General features: G+C 42.0%; 1 pseudogene; it reads left to right on the top strand.

Annotated features, from left to right (window-relative positions):
• Positions 1-23719, top strand: part of LOC120055175 — a 57180-nt pseudogene that overhangs the window by 20994 nt on the left and 12467 nt on the right.

Here is a 23719-nt window from a genome sequence, read left to right as displayed (position 1 = left end):
GAAAAGGTCAGAACACAACTGCCAGCTGGTCTGCAAATGCTCTGAGGGCACGGCTAGGGATGCCATCTGGGCCGGCAGCCTTGCGAGGGTTAACACGTTTGAATGACTTACATACGTCCTCAGTGGGGACTGAGTGTGTAGCCCACATTGTCATCGGGGGCTCTCCTTGGCAGCTCAGCGTCATTGTGCTCAAATCGTGAGAAGAATGTGTTAGAATGTGCATATCCGGTAGGGTAGCGTTGGTGAAGGCGATGTGGCTGGCATTCTTTTTGTAATCAGTGAACGTTAGGTGCCCCTGCCACATACGCCTTGTGTCCGACTCGTTGAATTGCTCCTCCACTTTGTCCCTATACTTGTTTCACCATCTTGATCGATCTTCTTCATAGGTCGTATTTATACTGTTTAACCACACTATTGTCCCCGGTCACCTTGCCCTATTTATAAGCAGCATCCCTCTTTCAGTTTTCCTACAAGGCTGCTATCAATCCATGGTTTTTGATTCGTGAACGGTTTGAAAGACACTCGGTATCACATCTATGCATTATTATTTTTTATCCGGTGACTGAGTCGGCGTATTAATTTATGTTATCTCCAGAGGCAACCCGGAATATATTACAGTCACGTGATCAAAACAGCCTTGGAGCGTGAATTCTGATTTGGTCTGACCAACGCTGTACAGACCTGACCCCTGGAACTTCCCTTTTTAGTTTTTTTTGTAGGCGGGGATAAGCAAGATGGAGTTCTGGTCGGACTTGCCGAAAGGAGGATGGGAGAAGGCCTTATACCTGTGTCGACAAAGCGTGTAGCAGTGGTAGGTCTGTCCCAGACAAAAAAAATATCTTTGTCGACTGAAAGTTGTCGGTTCTTTTGACCAATTGAATCATCGAAATTTTAAAAGGTGTGTTTATCCTTATATATAGACACCCTATGTGTTTTAATTAGAGGTCGACCGATTTATGATTGTTTTCTTTAAATATATATATTTTTAAATGTATATATTTATAATAATGATAATTACAACAATACTGAATGAACACTTACTTTAACTTAATATAATACATCAATAAAATCAATTTAGTCTCAAATAAATAATGAAACATGTTCAATTTGGTTTAAATAATGCAAAAGCAGTGTTGGAGAGGAAAGTAAGTGCAATATGTGCCATGTAAAAAAAGTTGACGTTTAAGTCCCTTGCTCAGAACATGAGAACATATGAAAGCTGGAGGTTCAATATTCCCAGTTCATTTTTTTTTTTTTTCACCTTTATTTAACCTCTAATTCCTCCCAAACCCGGATCCGGGAGCACCCCCATCAGTAAAAAAGCTGACTAGCATAGCGTCACAAGTAAATACTAGCATCTAAATATCATTAAATCACAAGTCCAAGACACCAGATGAAAGATACACATCTTGTGAATCCAGCCATCATTTCTGATTTTTAAAATGTTTTACAGGGAAGACACAATATGTAAATCTATTAGCTAACCACGTTAGCAAAAGACACCACTTTTTTTACTCCACCATTTTTTTACTGCATCAGTAGCTATCACAAATTCGACCAAATAAAGATATAAATAGCCACTAACCAAGAAACAACTTCATCAGATGACAGTCTGATAACATATTTATTGTATAGCATATGTTTTGTTAGAAAAATGTGCATATTTCAGGTATAAATCATAGTTTACCATTGCAGCCACCATCACAACTCTCACCAAAGCGACTAGAATAACTACAGAGAGCAACGTGAATTACCTAAATACTCATCATAAAACATTTCTGAAAAATACACAGCGTACAGCAAATGAAAGACAAACATCTTGTGAATCCAGCCAATATTTCAGATTTTTTAAGTGTTTTACAGCGAAAACACAATATAGCATTATATTAGCTTACCACAATAGCCAGAAACACAACACCATTTACCAGCAGCAAAGGTTAGCGATCGTAACAAGCAAGCAAAAGATATATAATTTGACTAACCTTCATAAACTTCTTCAGATGACAGTCTTGTAACATCATATTACACAATGCATATAGGGTTTGTTCGAAAATGTGCATATGTAGCGGCACAAATCGTGGTTATACAATGTGAGTAGTGGCCAAACTTCAAGCAATCTGTCCGGCGCCATCTTGGAGAGGCACCTAATCTAATCGAAAACTATTCATAAACTTGACTAAAAAATACAGGTTGGACAGCAAATGAAAGATACATTAGTTCTTAATGCAACCGCTGTGTTAGATTTTTAAAATTAACGTTACTGCGCATACAGCGTGCGCTAAAGCGAGACCGCACCGAAATTCATGGCGGAATTATTGTTTAACATTTGTCAACATAAATACGAATTAACAGCATAAAGACTTCTTACTATTTGACGAGCTTCCATCAGAATCTTGGGCAAGGTGTCCTTTCTCCAGAACAATCGTCTTTTGGTTGAAAGATGTCCTCTTCTCCTGTAGAAATAGCAGCTAAGGCTAGCTATGTGCAGGAGAGGTGTCCAACTCGTGAAAGCGCGTGACTAAGAAATTCCAGAAAATCGCAATAACTGCTATAAGTCGGTTTAAATTAACTACCTTATGATGTCTTTAACACCTATAACGAATAAAAACATGACCGGATATATCTAAAGGCCTATAGCCGGAGCGTTCTAGAGCCACAGCCAGATGTCCTCCCTGCGTCAGAGCGAAGTGAAAAATGGCCGGACACTTTGTTCCGAGGTCTTTTATAAGCTCTCAGTTCTGCCTAGCAACCCCATTTCAACTCTCACTATTCGCTGACACCCAGGGGAAGACGTATGCAGTGCATCTCAACCAATAGAAGACAGGCAGATTTATAAACAGATCTCAGAACAGCAAGAAGATTTCTGCATTCTCACATCCTCATAGGAAAAATGCTCTAACTCGAGTTCTGTTTCACTCACAGATATAATTCAAACGGTTTTAGAAACCTAGAGTTTTCTATCCAATAGTAATAATAATATGCATATTGTACGAGCAAGAATTGAGTACGAGGCAGTTTAATTTGGGAACGAAGTTATTACAAAGTGCAAATAGCACCCCCTATTGAGAAGAAGTTTTAACCAGGTAGACCATGGCAGGGCAGGATGGATATAGGTCTATAACAGTTTGGGTCTAGAGTGTCTCCCCCTTTGAAGAGGGGGATGACCACGGCAGCTTTCCAATCTTTGGGGCTCTCAGACGATACGAAAGAGAGGTTGAACAGGCTAGTAATAGGGGTTGCAACAATTTCGGCGGATAATTTTCGAAAGAGGGTCCAGATTGTCTAGCCCAGCTGATTTGTAGGGTTCCAGATTGTGCAGCTCTTTCAGAACATAAGCTGTCTGGATTTGGGTGAAGGAGAAGCGGGGGGGCGGGGCTTGGGCAAGTTGCTGCAGGGGGTGTAGAGCTGTTGGCCAGGGTAGGGGTAGCCAGGTGGAAAGCATGGCCAGCCATAGAAAAATGCTTATTGAAATGATCGATTATCGTAAATTTATCGGTTGGTGACAGTGTTTCCTAGCCTCAGTGCAGTGGGCAGCTGGGAGGAGGTGCTCTTATTCTCCATGGACTTTAGTGTACCAAAACTGGAATTAGTGCTACAGGATGCTAATTTCTGTTTGAAAAAGCTAGCCTTAGCTTTCCTAACTGACTGTGTATATTGGTTCCTGACTTCCCTGAAAAGGTGCATATCGCGGGGGCTATTCGATGCTAATGCAGAACGCCACAGGATGTTTTTGTGCTGGTCAAGGGCAGTCAAGTCTGGGGTGAACCAAGGGCTTTATCTGTGCTTAGTTCTAAATGTTTTGAATGGGGCATGCTTATTTAAGATGGTGAGGAAAGCACTTTTAAAGAGCAACCAGGCATCTTCTACTGATGGGATGAGGTCAATATCCTTACAGGATACCCGGGCCAGGTCGATTAGAAAGGCCTGCTCGCTGAAGTGTTTTCGGGAGCGTTTGACAGTGATGAGGGGTGGTCGTTTGACCGTGGACCCATTACGGAAGCGGTCAATGAGGCAGTGATCGCTGAGATCCTGGTTGAAGACAGCAGAGGTGTATTTAGAGGGCAAGTTGGTCAGGATGATATCTCAGAGGGTGCCCATGGTTATGGATTTAGGGTTGTACCTAAAGGTAGGTTCCTTGATAATTTGTGTGAGATTGAGGGCATCTAGCTTAGATTGTAGGACGGCCGGGGTGTTAAGCATATCCCAGTTTAGGTCACTTAACAGTACGAGCTCTGAAGATAGATGGAGGGCAAACAATTCACATATGGTGTCCAGGGCACAGCTGGGGGCTGTGGGGGGTCTATAACAAGCGGCAACAGTGTGAGACTTGTTTCTGAAAAGGTGGATTTTTAAAAGTAGTAGCTCGATTTGTTTGGGCACAGACCTGGATAGTATGACAGAAGTCTGCAGGCTATCTCTGCAGTCGATTGCAACTCTGCCCCCTTTGGCAGTTCAATCTTGTCGGAAAATGTTGTAGTTGGATGGAAATTTCAGAATTTTTGGTGGCCAGGATTTAGACATGGCTAGGACATCAGCGTTGGCGGAGTGTGCTAAAGCAGTGAATAAAACAAAAACATTTAGGGAGGAGGCTTCTGATTATTAACATGCATGAAACCAAGGCTTTTATGGTTACAGAAGTCAACAAATGAGAGCGCCTGGGGAATCAGCATGGTACTGGGGGCTGCAGGGCCTTGGTTAACCTCTACATCACCAGAGGAGGAGTAGGATAACGGTATGGCTAAATGCTATAAGAACTGGTCGTCTAGTGCGTTTTGGAACAGAGTAAAAAGAGCAGATTTCTGGTCGTGGAAGAATGGATTCAAGGCATAAATGTACAGACAAGGATGTGAGTACAGTGGAGGTAAACCTAGGCGTTAAGAAGTTTTAGGTTGTAGTTATTACAGAAATTATGACGTGTCTACTATTTCTCTCTATACCATTTGTATGCCATATACAGTTGAAGTCGGAGGTTTACATACACCTTAGCCAAATACATTTAAACTCAGTTTTTCACAATTCCTGACATTTAGTCCTAGTAAAAATTCCCTGTCTTAGGTCAGTTAAGATCACCACTATATTTTAAGAATGTGAAATGGCAGAATAATAGTAGAGAATGATTTTATTTCAGCTTGTATTTCCTTCATCAAATTCCCAGTGGGTCAGAAGTTTACATACTGAATTAGTATTTGGTATCATTGCCTTAAAATTGTTTAACTTGGGTCAAACGTTTAGGGTAGCCTTCCACAAGCTTCCCACAATAATTTGGGTGAATTTTGGCCCATTCCTCCTGACAGAGCTGGTGTAACTGAGTCAGGGTTGTAGGCCTCCTTGCTCGCACACGCTTTTTCAGTTCTGCCCACAAATATTCTATAGGATTCAGGTCAGGGCTTTGTGATGGCCACTCCAATACCTTGACTTTGTCCTTAAGCCATTTTGCCACAACTTTGGAAGTATGCTTGGGGTCATTGTCCATTTGGAAGACGCATTTGCGACCAAGCTTTAACCTGTTGAGGATAGAGGGCGCTATTTACACTTTGGGGGAAAATCGTGCCCAATTTAAACGGCCTCGTACTCTATTCTTGCTCGTACAATATGCATATTATTATTACTATTGGATAGAAAACACTCTCTAGTTTCTAAAACCGTTTGAATTTTGTCTGTGAGTAAAACAGAACTCATTTGGCAGCACACTTTCTGACCAGGAAGTGGAAAGTCTGAAAATGATGCTCTGTTCAAGGGCCTGCCTATAAATGGGCATGATACGTATGAGTATACATGCACGTCATACACCTTCCCCTAGATGTCAAGATGAAGTGAGAGAAAAAATGAAGTGTTTATTTTGGTCTGAGGTGGAATATATCCTCTTGGCACGACGAGTCATCCATTTCCTGTTTTCTGGAAAGCGCGAAGGTGGACCTGGAATTGCCTTCTGAAAAGCCGTCGTTATAGGCGACTACTATCTCCGGCTTTGATTTTATTTGATACATGTCACAATATCATCGTAAAGTATGTTTTTTCAATATAGTATTATTAGATTTTTGACATTTATTCGGGACGTTAGGCGTGTTGCGTTGTGTGCCTTTGTTCAGAAAGGAGAGCTTCGAGCCACTTGGCCAGTGTGCTTGCTAATTCAAGAGGGAAAAACGGTGTTCTAAATCCAAACAACGACTGTTCTGGACAAAGGACCCCTTGTCCAACATTCTGATGGAAGATCACCAAAAGTAGGACCCATTTTGTGATGCTATTTCATATATCTGTCGAACTGTATACTAGTAGTTTTGCACCCAGATTTTGGGCACTCTCTCGCTATAACGTAAGGTGGATGTCGTAATGAAGATATTTTTAGAATTCTAACACTGCGATTGCATTAAGAACTAGTGTATCTATCATTTCCTATACAACATGTATTTTTTTGTAATGTTTATGAATAGCTATTTGGTCAGAATAGGTGAGAGTCTAATAGAAATATCCGCACATTCTGGGAAAAAGAAGCTACGTTAGCATAATGGATAACCACTGATTTCAGCTCTAAATATGCACATTTTCGAACAAAACATAAGTGTATGTATAACCTGATGTTATAGGACTGTCATCTGAGGAAGGTTTATGAAGGTTAGTGAAAATTAATATATTTTGCTGGTTTATTCGCTAACGCTAATGTGCCTATTGCTAACATGCCTTGATGAATGAATGCGGAAGTGTGGTAGGCTATTGTAGTAAGCTAATATAATGCTATATTGTGTTTTCGCTGTAAAACACTTAAAAAATCTGAAATATTGGCTGGATTCACAAGATGCTTGTCTTTCATTTGCTGTACACGATGCATTTTTCAGAAATGTTTTATGATGAGTATTTAGGTATTCCACGTTGGTCTCTATAATTACTCTGGCTGCTTCGGTGCTATTTTTGACGGTAGCTGTGATGGTAGCTGCAATGTAAAACTGATTTATACCTCAAATATGCACATTTTTCAAACAAAACATAGATTTATTGTGTAACATGTTATAAGACTGTCATCTGATGAAGTTGTTTCTTGGTTAGTTTGGTTGGTTCTTGGTTAGTTAGGTTGGCTTTGTGCATGCTACCTGTGCTGTGAAAAATGTCTGTCCTTCTTTGTATTTGGTGGTGAGCTAACATAAATATACGTGCTGTTTTCGCTGTAAAACATTTAAAAAATCGGACATGTTGGCTGGATTCACGAGATGTGTACCTTTCATATGCTGTATTGGACTTGTTAACTTCCTGACTGATGTCTTGAGATGTTGCTTCAATATATCCACATAATTTTCCTACCTCATGATGCCATCTATTTTGTGAAGTGCACCAGTCCCTCCTGCAGCAAAGCACCCCCACAACATGTTGCTGCCACCCCCGTGCTTCATGGTTGGGATGGTGTTCTTCGGCTTGCAAACCTCCCCCTTTTCCTCCAAACATAACGATGGTCATTATGGCCAAACAGTTCTATTTTTGTTTCATCAGACCAGAGGACATTTCTCCAAAAAGTACGATCTTTGTCCCCATGTGCAGTTGCAAACCGTAGGCTGGCTTTTTTATGGCGGTTTTGGAGCAGTGGCTTCTTCCTTGCTGAGCGGCCTTTCGGGTTATGTCGATATAGGACTCATTTTACTGTGGATATAGATACTTTGTACCTGTTTCCTCCAGCATCTTCACAAGGTCCTTTGCTGTTGTTCTGGGATTGATTTGCACTTTTCGCACCAAAGTACGTTCATCTCTAGGAGACAGAACGCGTCTCCTTCCTGAGCGCCATGACGGCTGCGTGGTCCCATGGTGTTTATACTTGCGTACTATTGTTTGTACAGGTGTTTGGAAATTGCTCCCAAGGATGAACCAGACTTGTGGAGGTCTACAATTTTTTTTCTGATGTCTTGGCTGATTTCTTTTGCTTTCCCCATGATGTCAAGCAAAGAGTCACTGAGTTTGAAGATAGGCCTTGAAATACATCCACAGGTACACCTCCTATTGACTCAAATGATGTCAATTAGCCTATCAGAAGCTTCTAAAGCCAAACATTTGTTTAATCCATTTTAGAATAAGCCATGACATAATTTTCTGGAATTTTCAAAGCTGTGTAAAGGCAGTCAACTTAGCTTATATAAACTTCTGACCCACTGGAATTGTGATGCAGTGAATTAGAAGTGAAATAATCAGTCTGTAAACAATTGTTGGAAAAATTACTTGTGTCATGCACAAAGTAGATGTCATAACCGACTTGCCAAAACTATAGTTTGCTAACAAGAAATTTGTGGAGTGGTTGAAAAACGAGTTTTAATGACTCCAACCTAAGTGTATGTAAACTTCCGACTTCAACTGTGTATATATACAGGTGTGTGCCTTTCCAAATCATGTCCAATCAATTGAATTTACCACAGGTGGACTCCAATCAAGTTGTAAAGACATCTCAAGGATGATCAATGGAAACAGGATGCACCTGAGCTCAATTTCGGGTCTCATAGCAAAGGGTCTGAATATTTATGTAAATAAGGTATTTCTGTGTAGATTATTGCGGAACAAAAATTTGTTTAATCCATTTTAGAATAAGCCTATAATGTAACAAAGTGGAAAAAGTCAAGGGGTCTGAATACTTTCCCATATACACATTTCAGTCCAATATACCAGATGTTGCAATTGGAGGATGCCTTTTATGCATATTCTATAATGATGGCCTATTCAATTGGCTACATCTGTCGGTATTTAGTTTTTGCACTCCCTCACCTAAACAAATTGTACTACACCACTGCTCGCACCAATAGATCATGTGGTGTTCCCATCAAATCACCCATCTAGATTTGGGACTTACTTCTTGTACCTGAATTTCCTTATTGGAGGTTGGTTAGCAATTCAGTTCTTGGAACCACAAATAACTTTCTTGAACTACAGGGGTCATACCAAGATCGCTTTCTTAGACTACTGGATTTGCTTTTTGGACCATCTGCATATGTGGTCTAGATCTTTTTTTTGGACTGCCAAAGGACTTTTTTGGAGGCCCATCGAGTATCTAGATACTTTTTTTTTTTTGCACTTTAAGGTTACTATTTTACTATAACACTCGTTAACTGTATGGTACAGTATACACAATTGTGAGTGACATCTTTAGAGTCGCTGTAACATTTTAGCAGTTCAAGACCCAATGCATGGTTTTCAGATTGACACCACTCTGTAAATCCAGATTGGCACAGTATTTTGTCCATTGCACAGCAGTCCAGCACCCTAAGAATGTCCTCACTGCCATGCCAACCAGCAAAACACAGGAAGGTGAAACAATGAACAGAGGAGTCTGTATTTCCTGGTAACTTGGGTGACTGTGTACACAGAGTGCTGCTTCCTGGCTATTAGTGATGGGGGGAAAATCGATACAGTTACATATCGAGATTATTGTTTTGACTATCACAATATTATTTTTGGGCTAGCTGGCTCTACCTGCACAAACTCCAGTATGTTTCCTTCATAGCTTGTTCTACACATGCTTATTAAACAAAGAGAACATTTTGTTTTCAGGACTTTTATTTCCATGACTGTTCAAAACTCGTCTTCTCATGGCTCTCTCTTGTCCCTCTGCAGCAGACATATGATGAGCAATATGTTTGGAACATCAAATTGCAATACATATCGTATCGGCACCTAAGTATGGTGGTAATATCGTATCATGAGGTCCCTGGCAATTCCTATCCCTGCTGGCTATTGACCGGTGGTAGCTACCCAGAAACAGGGCTATGATTAGAGATGCATGATATCAGAGCTATGATTAGAGATGCATGATATATCAGCCTTTTTATCGGTATCAGATGATGGCTAAAAACATATTGGTATCAGACAATAATCAGAATAATTTCATAGCTGATCATTTTGGCTGATATGATGTATAGTCAAAGTAATCTGCTACTCAAGGGGTGCTAGCAATACGTTTGAATTTCTGAGGAAAAATGTATTGAACTCTTTGTTTCAGATCTGCAGTGCATTGTACAGCTGGACCTGGATCTGAAGTACAGGAGCAACATCAGGGAGCTGTTTCTGGAGTTTGATCGCTTCCCTTCTGGAGCTGTGATCGGCATTGCCTGAGAGATTCAGCCGGTATACAGGTATTCAACACACAATAAACACACACACGCATACCTTTTTGTTTTACTATCCTTGTTGGAACCAAACAATTGATTCCCATTCAAAATCCCTAAGTGTAACCCTAACCCATAAACCTAACCTCTAAGCCTAAAATACCTTTTCTGGGGGGACCGGTGAAAATATGTGCCCACAAATATCCCACACAACACAAAGACATTATGTATAGTGTGGTCTGAAATTATTGACTTCCTTGAGAAAGATGAGAAATAATGACTGTATAAAGTAAATAATTCAATATTGTATGCTTCAAAAAATTGGGAAATTATATTTTATCCTAATATAATTGGTCAGAGAAAGAGATTTGGTTTAACAAGTAATACTTTTTTTTCTTCTCAAAGGTAGGGGGCAAAATTATTAACACCCCTAAAGATTCTTAACAATAAAGTAGTACAATTTTCCTTGTTTTACTATCCTTGTGAGGACTTTGGTCACCACAAGAATAGTGAAACCAAGCACACGTGTGCACACATGACGTGTGGTCTCTTGGCATTGGAAAACATCAGTGTGTTACTGAAGAAATTAAATCACTGCCACAAACCATTTCACATCACAAAAATCTATATCTTAAACTGGGAGAAACAACATCATAGTACTTAGACGAGAGAGCAGACCAGAACTTTCTCCTGAAACGTATGGCTTTGGGTGGCAGAGAGGCAAGACTGGTCGATATGGTCTTGTGGCCAGCCTGTTTAAAGTGGGGCACTCTAAAAGCTGAAAGGAGATGGCACTTTTTGTGTTCCGAGTGCTCCCTTGCCACACATTCCCACTAAAGTGACAGGAGCTGGCAGAGAGGAGATCCGCTCAGAGCCCTGCTGTCAAGGGCTGTCCAAATGGAAAGGGGGAGGAAGTGACAAGAGGGGAGTTGAGAGAGACCGTGATGTGTTGAGTCTGAGGAGGAGGGTCGAGAGTCCAGTGGAAGGGGAGGGGAGAGGTTGGAGGTGGGGGAATCAGAGAAGTGGACAGACGCGAGCACCAAAAGGAAACGTGCGAGTGTGGACGTGTGTGTATATGTTATGAAATTCTGAAGGTCACTGTGTTTTTAGCCTGCAACAACAGGAAGCACTGTGCTGCTGTGCTCATCAGTGCTGCCTCTCTCTCTCTCCACTGGAGGACAGTTGCCGTTCTTCTTCTCCTTTACTCTGATGCCCTCTCCTTTCAGGTTTCAAATATAACTAATTGCAGAGACATAAGAGCCAAGTTTATGGTTCTAGGAAGCATCCAGTTGCCCTGTGTGTGTCCACAGTCCTCTGCTTAATTACTTTCCTCCCTAAGGAATTTATCTGCTCACGTTAATCCCGCGGTAATTAGCTCTGCCACAAAGCTGTGTGTTTGAAGGGAAAACCTGCAGTAGATAAACAAACATACTGTAATATTCAGGGGACAGAGTATGTTTTAACAGGTACTTATCAAACAGATTTTTTTTTTATTTGTCTTGCAATTACATCAATGTCATCGTCATCCATCAAGGAGCTCTGGTGTAGATTTTCTGAATACGTTTCAACTACTTAGTTCAGTAGACAAGCTCCCAAAAAAATACCATATTGTTCGATTTAGTATAGAAGTGTGAAAATTGGCAGACTTGTATAATATTTAGCGCTGAACAAAACCTGAAATAGTGCCATTTCAGCGAACACTGAGTGTCAGACTGTAGCGACCTCCTATAGATCAATGGTGAAAATGCATTTACCCGCGATTGGGTCTACTTTGCCCCAAAATAGCTTGAAATGTTTGAATTGGTTTGAGGAACACACTCCATCAACGACCAAAACCATATGTTCTTTGTTTTTACCTTGATGATCACAGTAAAATGTAGATGTTTTTGCTTTCAAACATTAAGATATTAATGTTCTAGACACATTTCACGGGAACGTTGCAAGAACATTCATGTGTCCAGTTTTGTCCAGTGGAGGTGTCAACCTCCACACCAGTTCCCTCCTCCCCTCTGCGGGTGAGAGAAAGTCTGGTTATTATTGGCCATTGCCAAGCTGAGCTGACTCATTGTGATCCTCACAGGACAGTCATGACAATTCCTATGGGATTTTGCATAGAGTGACGTGTACAGGGCAGGTTTCCTATCACATTTCTTAAAAGTGACACAGGAAATAATATCATATTCTATATCATTGTAATCAGTAGACTTCAGAAAACATAGAAGTCTACTGATTATGACAATGCACAATGTAATCATGTATGTTAAAAGCACTGTGTATGTTTGAGAGTATCCATAACCTTGCCAACAGACAGAGCTATGAATGGATCAGTGATTCACCAATCAGGACCTTGATTGGCTTAGCAACAGTAACAATGCGTGATGTGTAATGATATTTTACATTTTTGGGGGAGTTTCTTTGGGACCATCAGAAGACATCCTGACAACTGATGCACAGAAATATTACTGCAACGTTCCCATAATCAATCAATCAATCAATCAATCAAATCTATTTATAAATCCCTTTTTACATCAGCCGATGTCACAAAGTGCTGTACAGAAACCCAGCCTAAAACCCCAAACAGCAAGCAATGCAGATGTAGAAGCACGGTGGCTAGGAAAAACTCCCTAGAAAAGGAGGAACCTAAGAAGAAACCAGGCTCTGAGGGGTGGCCAGTCCTCTTCTGGCTGTGCCAGGTGGAGATTATAATAGTACATAGCCAAGATGTTCAAACGTTCATAGATGACCAGCAGGGTCAAATAATAATAATCACAGTGGTTGTAGAGGGTGCAACAGGTCAGTGCCTCAGGAGTAAATGTCAGTTGGCTTTTCATAGCCAATCATTCAGAGTTAGACAGCAGGTGCGGTAGAGAGAGAGTCGAAAACAGCAGGTCCAGGACAAGGTAGCATGTCTGGTGAATAGGTTAGGGTTCCATAGCCGCAGGCAGAACAGTTGAAACTGGAGCAGCAGCACGACCAGGTGGACTGGGGACAGCAAGGAGTCATCAGGCCAGGTAGTCATGAGGCATGGTCCTAGGGCTCAGGTCCTCAGAGAGAATATATTAGAGGGAGCATACTTAAATTCACAAAGGACAACAGATAAGACAGGAGAAATACTCCAGATATAACAGACTGACCCTATCCCCCCCCGACACAAACTATTGCAGCATAATTACTGGAGGCTGAGATAGCAGGGGTCGGGAGACACTTTAGCCCCGTCCAACTATACCCCCGGGCAGAACAGGCAGGCTATACGCCCACCCACTTTGCCATTTAAACGTGTTTAAAACATTATAACTATGTTTAGTGTAACGTTGATGGAATATTCTCCTAACCTACAGAACTGGACACATGAATGTTCTTGCAACGTTCCCATGAAACGTGTCTAGAACATTAATATCTTAATGTTTGAAAGCAAAAACATCAACATTTTACTATGATTTCTGATGGCATTGTTAGGACAAAACACAGGCCATAAGGTTTTTGCTGTTGATTGAATGTGTTCCCCAAACCAATGCAAACATTTTAAGCTATTTTGGTGCCTGTGGACCCAACACGGGAGGCCATTACCCAAAACGTCATTACAGTAATTGTTTTTACACCATTGACCTGTAGGGGACGCTACATGTCGACCCCGGGGCTTTGCTGAAATGGTGCTATATCAGGTTTTGTTCAGCATAAAAATTATACAAGGGTGCCAATTTTCAAGCTTCTATACCAAATCAAACAATTTGCGAGCATTTTTACTGGACTAGCTCTGATTTAGCCAGAATACTTCTCTCATAACGACTGATTCAGACTCGCCTCATGTTGCTTAGTCACACTTGACTTGAGTAAACCTGTTAACTGTGTTCACCAGTGTAAATCAGCCAGCATCACCCACCTACAGTGACCTTGGCTTTTTCCACATTTTGTTGTTACAGCCTGAATTTAAAATGGATTAAACTTTGGATTTTTTTGTCTGATGGCACTATACCTTAAACATGCTATAGACACCACCTCGTCTAGGTCAGTGTTTCCCAACCCTGGTCCTCGAGTACCCCCAACAGTACACATTGTTGTAGCCCTGGATACACCTCACTCAGCTCATTGAGGGATTGATGATTTGTTGACAAGTTGAATCAGGTGTGCTTGTCCAGGGTTACAATAAAAACGTGTACTGTTGGAGGTACCCGAGGACCAGGGTTGGTAAACACTGCTCTAAGTTGTACTAGAGACAGCTAATAGTCTGAACTCATGGTTTTGTTTTCTCCTGTTCCCTCCCTCCAGCCATCCTATCCGGAGAGGGAATACACAGCACTCAGCCCATTGTTTTACCCCATCCAAAACAGATGTCACGCTGCAGCAATGTGCGTACCGGCACATCCCGTAAATAGCTGTAAACATAATATTTCAGTCAGTGTATGTTGAGTCAGTAAGTGTTCACTATATAAGGCCCCATTTTCATTTACTGTTATGTGAGTGAAGTAAAACTTGAGAAATTCATTGGAGTATAGTGTCAACATTTTTGCTTGCAGGTGTGAGACAAACTGATATAAGCATGGATGGATGTTGCCTAAGGAAAAGCAGACTCCCAGATCACAGTGCTGTGAAGTTCATCCAATGAGATGATCTAATATGTGATCCCATTCCCCTCCACACACATTCCCCCTTCTCTCCCACCATCTGTGGCTTGGGCTAGAGGAAGGCACACAATTTATTAATTTTATTTAACCTTTATTTAACTAGGCAACTCAGTTAAGAACAAATTCTTATTTTACAATGATGGCCTATCCCGGCCAAACCCTCCCCTAACCCGGACGACGATGGGCCAATTGTGCGCCACCCTATGATAACATAATACAGATTAGGGAGAGGCTCAACCGTACCTAATGCTGTGTATAGTATATACAGTGCCTTCAGAAAGTATTCATACCCCTTGACTTATTCCACATCTATACGCAATACCCCATAATGACAAAGTGAGAACAGGTTTTTAGAAATGTTTGCGTAATGTATTGCCAATTTAAATGAAGAAATATCTAATTTACATAAGTATTCACACCCCTGAGTCAATACTTTGTAGAAGCACCTTTTGGTGGCGTTTACAGCTTTGAGTCATCTTGGGTATGTTTGTATCAACTTTGCACATCTGGATTTGGTGATTTTCACCCATCTTTCCTTGCAGATTTTCTCAAGCTTTGTTAAGTTAGATGGGAAGCGGTGGTGAACGGCAATCATCCTGTCTATCCACAGATTTTCAATGTGATTTGAAGTCTGGACTTTGGCTGGGGCCGCTCGACTTTCACATTCTTGTTCTGAAGCCATTCCAGCGTTGCTTTGGCTGTATGCTTGGGATCATTGTCCTGTTGGAACATAAATCTTCGCCCCCAGTCTGTCATTTGCACTCTGAAGCAGGTTCTCATCAAGGATTTCCCTGGCCAATCAAGTTGTGACATCAAGGATGATGAAGGGAAACTGGATGCACCCGAGCTCAATTTGGAGTGTCATAGCAAAGGGGTGAGAATACTTTTGTAAGTTAGATTTCTGTATTCTGTTTTCAATACATTTTGAGCACATTTCTAAAAACATGTTTTCACTTTGTCATCATGGGGTATTGTGTGTAGATGGGTGAGAAGAAAAACATGGATTTAATTGATTTTGAATTCAGGCTGTAACACAACAAAATGTGGGAAAAGTCTAGGGTATATGAATACTTTCTGAAGCACTGTATACTGTACTATAGGGGGAGACTAAACGGAGTGAACGCTTTAGTATAGGAGGAATAATCACCCTCCATTCTCTGAGAAGAGAGCCATGCTTACACGTGAGCTGTGCTCCTTAAGAGATGTGATGCAATATTGTTGTATCAAGAGACTTATCATAGATGTTCATGCTATTTTCAGAAAAATATTTGTTCTACTTTACTGCCAAGCTGATCAGTGGTCAGATAGGTAAAGGTTGTAAGAAAAGGCAGCATGGTATTGGACCTGCTCCAGAGCTATGTGGGAGTGAGCCTGGGCTCCGGGCTCAGCCATCCCCAGCCTTTGTTCTTGGCCTGATTGTGACATCCCATTAACAGCCGTTAACAGAAACACCACTGGTCCGTTTAGACTGCAGCGCTGTTTTCCACCCGGGTCCTGCATCAAAACAGGACGTCACGGCCGGAGGGAGGTGTGTGTGTGTGTGTATGGGCCATGCTCACAGGAAGGGGTTGTGGAGCAGCTGCTTACTGCTGTAAACAAACAAGTCTAGGATTTTAGAGGGAGTGTGAATGTGTGTGAGCGAGTCTGTGTGTCTGCAAGTGTAAATGAAATGAAGATGGAGTGAGTTTGAGTGTTTGCATCTCTAGCATTTTAGACTTGGGCCTGTTTTGCTGTTTAACCCCTCTCTCACTTTTGAGTAGAGGTCCCACCTTTTTTGAGTACAAATGCTATGGAGATGGATGGGGAAGTGTCCGCTGTACCTATTACATACATCCCTTTTCATAGAACATTCTATGCAGTTTATGAGTAGTTGAAGTGCACAGGATCTATCTGCTCATATTCACCCAAGTGTCAGAGGGGAGTCTGTCTAGAGCAGGAAATGTTGCTACTTTTTACCACATCCGGAGCAAATTCATCTCAGCAAGACTTTGATAAGAGGAAGACTGAGAAAGGATCCAATTTAGCTGGACTTGCATATCATCAATCTTGCACACGCTTTAAAGAAAATATTTTTTTCCTCAATATTCACTCTCCAGAAGGTTGTGTAGACTAGATGAATGTTTTTTGTTTACTGCTCATTATTTTACTCTTAGCAGAAACCCATTACCCATACATTTGCATGAATGTAAATTGGCTGGTTTAAGTACCATTTTACGCTACAGAGCACTTTTCACTCCTGAGTCACTAAACCGCCTTTCTCAGAAAAAAAAAAATGGATTCTGCAAGTCTCCAGTGAAATAAACACAACTTGTATAGGCTTTGTATGGCAGTTCATGCCAAACTGTATCTGGTCACTCTGTGTACACAAGCAGTCTGGTGTTGAAGACATCTGGAAAGACATCGGTTCTGGTGGATTTTTTGTATATAGTGTATAAAGTGTTTTTTTGTGTCACTCATGTCCCCTTGTCTCTCATGTATATGTCCCCTTGTCTGTCCCCCATGGAAGTGAAGACACCAGCCCTGTCTATCCTGTGCTCGCCTCTCTGGTCCTCTTTTCGGGTTACACTAGTGTTCACATAGAGAGGTTATCGTCCTAACGCTGTGTCTCTATGCAGTGTTTTTCCAGTAGAGATGCTGTCTGCCTGGGCCAGAGCAGAGGGAGGGTTTATATTTCAGGGGAACCCCAGCATTCTTGGCAGGTCGCAGAGGGCTCCAGTTTCTCCAAACAGATCCCTGTCTCTGCTCCCACCGTAGACCTGCCACTGTAGCCACTCATTGGGCGAACCCCCCCCCCCCCCCCCCCTTAATGTTCTCTGTTCCTGGATGTACACAAACAGACAAGTGGCCACATAACTTACCGCACACAGTTGTACTGGCCTCTCTAGGGTTTACCGTATCCCACGAGGACCTACGTCAAGACCCAGTATTTTTCCAATCCAATTTGTGTGTGTTCCCAGGCAGCGATGATGTGTTTGTCCAAGTCGTGGTGGCAGCATAACTCAACAGGCTGAAGTAGAATCAGTAGAACAAGTCAGCTAAAGTTGTGGGAAGAAAAGGGGACAAGAAAATGGGTGACAGCTTTTTGGGGGGGGAATCAAATGTATTTACAGCACAGTGTATTTTGTTTGTCAGACAAAGGCCCAAGGTTTTTTGGCCCAAAAAGCTAGGATTTAACTGCCGCCAGCCCTTAAATGCTTAGTAACGACAGTAGGCAGCAAACGTTAATGATGTGATTGTGGAATGTTTTCCAGTATTACAGATACACTAGAAATATTAGCATCATACTCATACAGTTCGTTTTCTGCTGTTGTACACCTTGTATGTTCATGCAAAAATATAAATAGTTTGTGTGCATGCATGCAAAGGGGTTTGTGAATGAATACTGGTTTGTTTGTGTAACCACCTCGGGTGATCTCCGAATGAGTGAGAGGGCTAAGAAGGCTCTCTGCGCCTCATCTTGTTTGTTGCTAACAGAAAACACATTATGCAGGAGTGCACAGCCCTCTTCGTCCTCATTCACAACACGTCCCTCCAATGAAAAGTTAATTACTGGAAAACATGTTCTTCCTGTCTCATCCTTAATATTTTAAAGCTCAGTAGCCCTGCTTACGTAACACCTGGATGTACAGCCAGACCATTGTGTACCAGAGACAATAACTATAAGCCATAAACTATACAATCTGGTTTACTTCCACACCTCCATAGTCAACTTAAGCTGTGTTTACACAGACAGCCCAATTTTGATATTTGTTCCACGAATTGGTCTTTTGACCAATCACATCGGATCTCTTCACATCAGATTTTTTCAGAGCTGATCTGATAGGTCAAAAGACCAATTCGTGAAAAAAAGATCAGAATTTCGCTGCTTTGTAAAAACAACCATAGTTTGACAGGGGAGATCTGGAGTAAGAAGACATCCTTGTAAAAGCCTATTAGAAAGTAATACTGATTGAGCTCAATTATGGGCCATTTATCAAATCAAATTTTATTGGTCACATACACATGGTTAGCAGATGTTAATGCGAGTGTAGCGAAATGCTTGTGCTTTCAGTTCCGACAGTGCAGTAATATCTAACGAGTAATCTAACAATTCCACAACAACTACCTAATACACACCAATCTAAAGGGGTGGAATAAGAATATGCGCATATGGATGAGCGATGGCTGAGCGGCATAGACAAGATGAAATAGATGGTATAAGATACATTACTCATCTCATATGTATATACTGTAAGATATGTAAACATTGTTAAAGTGGCATTATTTAAAGTGACTAGTGATCCATTTATTAAAGTGGACAATGATTTTGAGTCTGTATGTAGGCAGCAGCCTCTGAGTTAGTGATTGCTGTTTAACAGTCTGATGGCCTTGAGATTGAAAAACAGCTTCTATCTCTCGGTCCCAGCTTTGATGCACCTGTACTGACCTCACCTTCTGGATGGTAGTGGGATGAAAGGCAGTGGCTCGGGTGGTTGTTGTCCTTGAGGATCTTTTTGGCATTCCTGTGACATTAGGTGCTGTAGGTGTCCTGGTGGGCAGGTAGTTTGCCCCCGGTGATGCGTTGTGTAGACCACACCACCTTCTGGAGAGCCTTGTTTTTGAGGGCTGTGCAGTTGCCGTACCAGGTGGTGATACAGCCGACAGGATGCTCTCAATTGTGCATCTGTAAAAGTTTGTCAGGGTTTTAGGTGACAAGCTACATTTCTTCAGCCTCCTGAGGTTGAAGAGATGCTGTTGTGTCTTCTTCACCACACTGTCTGTGTGGGTGGACCATTTCAGTTTGTCTGTGATGTGTATGCCGAGGAACTTAACATTCCACCTTCTCCACTACTGTCCCGTTGATGTGGATAGGGGGGTGCTCCCTCTGCTGTTTCCTGAAGTCCACAATCATCTCTTTTGTTTTGACGTTGAGTGAGAGGTTGTTTTCCTGACACCACACTCCGAGTGCCCTCACCTCCTCCCTGTAGGCTGTCTTGTTGTTAGTAATCAAGCCCACTACTGTTGTGTCGTCTGCAAAATTGATGATTGAGTTGGAGGCGTGCATGGCCACGCAGTCATGGGTGAACAGTGAGTACAGGAGGGGGCTGAGCATGCACCCTTGCGGGGCCCCAGTGTTGAGGATCAGTGAAGTGGAGGTGTTGTTTCCTACCTTCACCACCAGGGAGCGTCCCGTCAATGTCCAGGACTCAATTGCACAGGGCGGGGTCGAGACCCAGGGCCTCAAGCTTAATGAAGAGCTTGGACGGTACTGTGGTGTTGAATGCTGAGCTGTAGTCAATGAACAGCATTCTTCTCTCGTGTCATTTCCTGAAAATGTTCTTGACACATAGAATGACTACACAGCATCCAGTTAACTACCAAGGTCATCGTGAGTGCTATAATCATTAGCTTCTGATTGGTCTTAATACTGTTTTCCTCACTGCACTGTCAAAGAGCCATCTGTCAGAGAAATAAGACCTACCTACCTGTAATTGTAGTTGTTTCAGAGAATACACATACTGTAGGCCTATGTGATTTGATGATATAGACTCATGCTGTGTTTGTGGTCGAGGGGTTATTTTTGTACCAAGGTGTAATTTCCTTCTGAGGGGGTTGGTACATAATTTAATGTGAATGCGTATGAAGTGTAGGCTGATGTTTCCACCAGCCAAGTAGTTTCTTATTACATACCCCTTTGGCCTTTTTCTGGATGAATCAAAATATGACTTTTTTTTTTGGAGGGGGTTCTGTTTTCGTGCTTCACGTTGTCAAAGGATAATTGGTCGGGAATATAGCGTGAATGTTTTATTAAAGGTGTGGACATTTTCACCTGCCAATTTCCAGCTCTATGTTCTTGTTATAACCCCATTTCTTTCTCCTTATTGAAACACTCTTTGCAGGAATAGCAAAATCTGCCAAATAGCAATGCAATGCAATGCAGAGAACAAGCGTTTTGTTTTTTATCTCTGTAAAAATATTATTCCCCATCTCCGACTCATGTTTAATCTGCTCTGTGAGATCTGGTTGTTCCATGCTCTGAAAAATGTGGAGGCAAGATTTGAATGAGGAGTGTTGTAGATCATCCCTGACGTTCTGTCATGCTACTGTTTTTGAGAGGCTTCACGCCACAGCCTGGTGTCTTCCTGTGAACTAACAAAGAAACAGCAGATGAGAGCGCCGACAGTGGACTGTTCTGAATCTTGACCTACTTCATGTACCAAGTAGAGTACTATGGTCTCAAAGGCAAAGAATGACAATTCAGCCATTAAGTCCAACACCCAGACCCTTTTGGCCTCATGTGAATTGGTTACATATTCGTTGCCTATATCCCTTCATCTACATGCATCGAGTTCATTTTGATCAAATGTTGAATCCTGGTTTATCTGTTGCTTTTAGATTGTGGGCTGAAAAACAGCAGAGAACTATTTGACATGGAGAAGTGAGTGGTGAAATGTTCTGGTACACTTGTAATTGTAATGCGTGTCTTGGCACATTAACCATGCTGTCCCCTTTTGAACAGTTCCTTCTGGGCTCTTCTGTAAAGCGTTTATTGGAAATAGTTTCATGCACATTTCGCTCGATTGATGTAGATGGATGGGCCTGAACAGTTTTTTGTGTGTGTGTGTGTGTATTCCATTCCTATAAGGGAACATGTTAACTCGACTTTTGTCTACAGTACCAGTCAAAAGTTTGGACACACTTATTCATTCAAGGGTTTTTCTTTATTTTGACGATTTTCTACATTGTAGAATAATAGTGAGGACATCACAACTAGGAAATAACACAAATGGAACCAAAAAAGTGTAAGCATAATATATTTTCTATTTGAGATTCTTCAAAGTAGCCACCCTTTGCCTTAATGACAGTGTTGTACATTCTTGGCATTCTCTCAACTAGCTTCACCTGGAATGCTTTTCCAACAGTCTTGAAGGAGTTCCCACATACAGTGAGGGAAAAAAGTATTTGATCCCCTGCTGATTTTGTACGTTTGCCCACTGACAAAGAAATTATCAGTCTATAATTTTAATGGTAGGTTTATTTGAACAGTGAGAGACAGAATAACAACAACAAAATCCAGAAAAACGCATGTCAAAAATGTTATAAATTGATTAGCTTTTTAATGAGGGAAATATGTATTTGACCCCTCTGCAAAACATGACTTAGTACTTGGTGGCAAAACCCTTGTTGGCAATGAGGTCAGACGTTTCTTGTAGTTGGCCACCAGGTTTGCACACATCTCAGGAGGGATTTTGTCCCACTCCTCTTTGCAGATCTTCTCCAAGTCATTACGGTTTCAAGGCTGACGTTTGGCAACTCGAACCTTCAGCTCCCTCCACAGATTTTCAATGGGATTAAGGTCTGGAGACTGGCTAGGCCACTCCAGGACCTTAATGTGCTTCTTCTTGAGCCACTCCTTTGTTGCCTTGGCCGTGTGTTTTGGGTCATTGTCATGCTGCAATAACCATCCACGACCCATTTTCAATGCCCTGGCTGAGGGAAGGAGGTTCTCACCCAAGATTTGACGGTACATGGCCCCGTCCATCGTCCCTTTGATGCGGTGAAGTTGTCCTGTCCCCTTAGCAGAAAAACACCCCCAAAGCATAATGTTTCCACCTCCATGTTTGACGGTGGGGATGGTGTTCTTGGAGTCATAGGCAGCATTCCTCCTCCTCCAAACACGGCGAGTTGAGTTGATGCCAAAGAGCTCCATTTTGGTCTCATCTGACCACAACACTCTCACCCAGTTGTCCTCTGAATCATTCAGTTGTTCATTGGCAAACTTCAGACGGGTATGTATATGTGCTTTCTTGAGCAGGGGGACCTTGCGGGCGCTGCAGGATTTCAGTCCTTCACGGCGTAGTGTGTTACCAATTGGTTTCTTGGTGACTATGGTCCCAGCTGCCTTGAGATCATTGACAAGATCCTCCCGTGTAGTTCTGGGCTGATTCCTCACCGTTCTCATGATCATTGCAACTCCACGAGGTGAGATCTTGCATGGAGCCCCAGGCCGAGGGAGATTGACAGTTCTTTTGTGTTTCTTCCATTTGCGAATAATCGCACCAACTGTTATCACCTTCTCACCAAGCTGCTTGGCGATGGTCTTGTAGCCCATTCCAGCCTTGTGTAGGTCTACAATCTTGTCCCTGACTTCCTTGGAGAGCTCTTTGGTCTTGGCCATAGTGGAGAGTTTGGAATCTGATTGATTGCTTCTGTGGACAGGTGTCTTTTATACAGGTAACAAGCTGAGATTAGGAGCACTCCCGTTAAGAGTGTGCTCCTAATCTCAGCTCGTTACCTGTATAAAAGACACCTGGGAGCCAGAAATATTTCTGATTGAGAGGGGGTCAAATACTTATTTCCCTCATTAAAATGCAAATCAATTTATACCATTTTTGACATGCGTTTTTCTGGATTTGTTTGTTATTCTCTATCTCACTGTTCAAATAAACCTACCATTAAAATTATAGACTGATCATTTCTTTGTCAGTGGGCAAACGTACAAAATCAGCAGGGGATCAAATACTTTTTTCCCTCACTGTATGATGAGCATTTATTGGCTGCTTTTCCTTCACTCTGCAGTCCATCTCATCCCAAACCATCTCAGTTGGGTTGAGGTCAGGTGATTGCGGCGGCCAGGTCATCTGATGCAGCACTCCATCACTCTCCTTCTTGCTCAAATAGCCCTTACACAGCCTGGAGGTGTGTTGGGTCATTGTCCTGTTGAAAAACAAATAATTGTCCCACTAAGTGCAAACCAGATGGGATGGTGTATCGCTGCAGAATGCTGTGGTAGCCATGCTGGTTGTGGGCCTTGAATTATAAATAAATCACTGACAGTGTCACCAGCAAAGCACCCCCACATCACACCACCTCCTCCATGCTTCATGGTGGGAACCACACATGCGAAAATCATCCGTTCACCTACTCTGCGTCTCACAAAGACACAGCGGTTGGAACCAAATATCTCAAATTTGGACTCATCAGACCAAAGGACAGATTTTCACCGGTCTAATGTCCATTGCTCGTGTTTCTTGGCCCAAGCAAGTC

Source organism: Salvelinus namaycush, chromosome 10, assembly GCF_016432855.1.
Source record: "Salvelinus namaycush isolate Seneca chromosome 10, SaNama_1.0, whole genome shotgun sequence".
In the NCBI taxonomy this organism is placed as follows: domain Eukaryota; kingdom Metazoa; phylum Chordata; class Actinopteri; order Salmoniformes; family Salmonidae; genus Salvelinus; species Salvelinus namaycush.
This window is presented reverse-complemented; position numbering and strand designations above follow the sequence as displayed.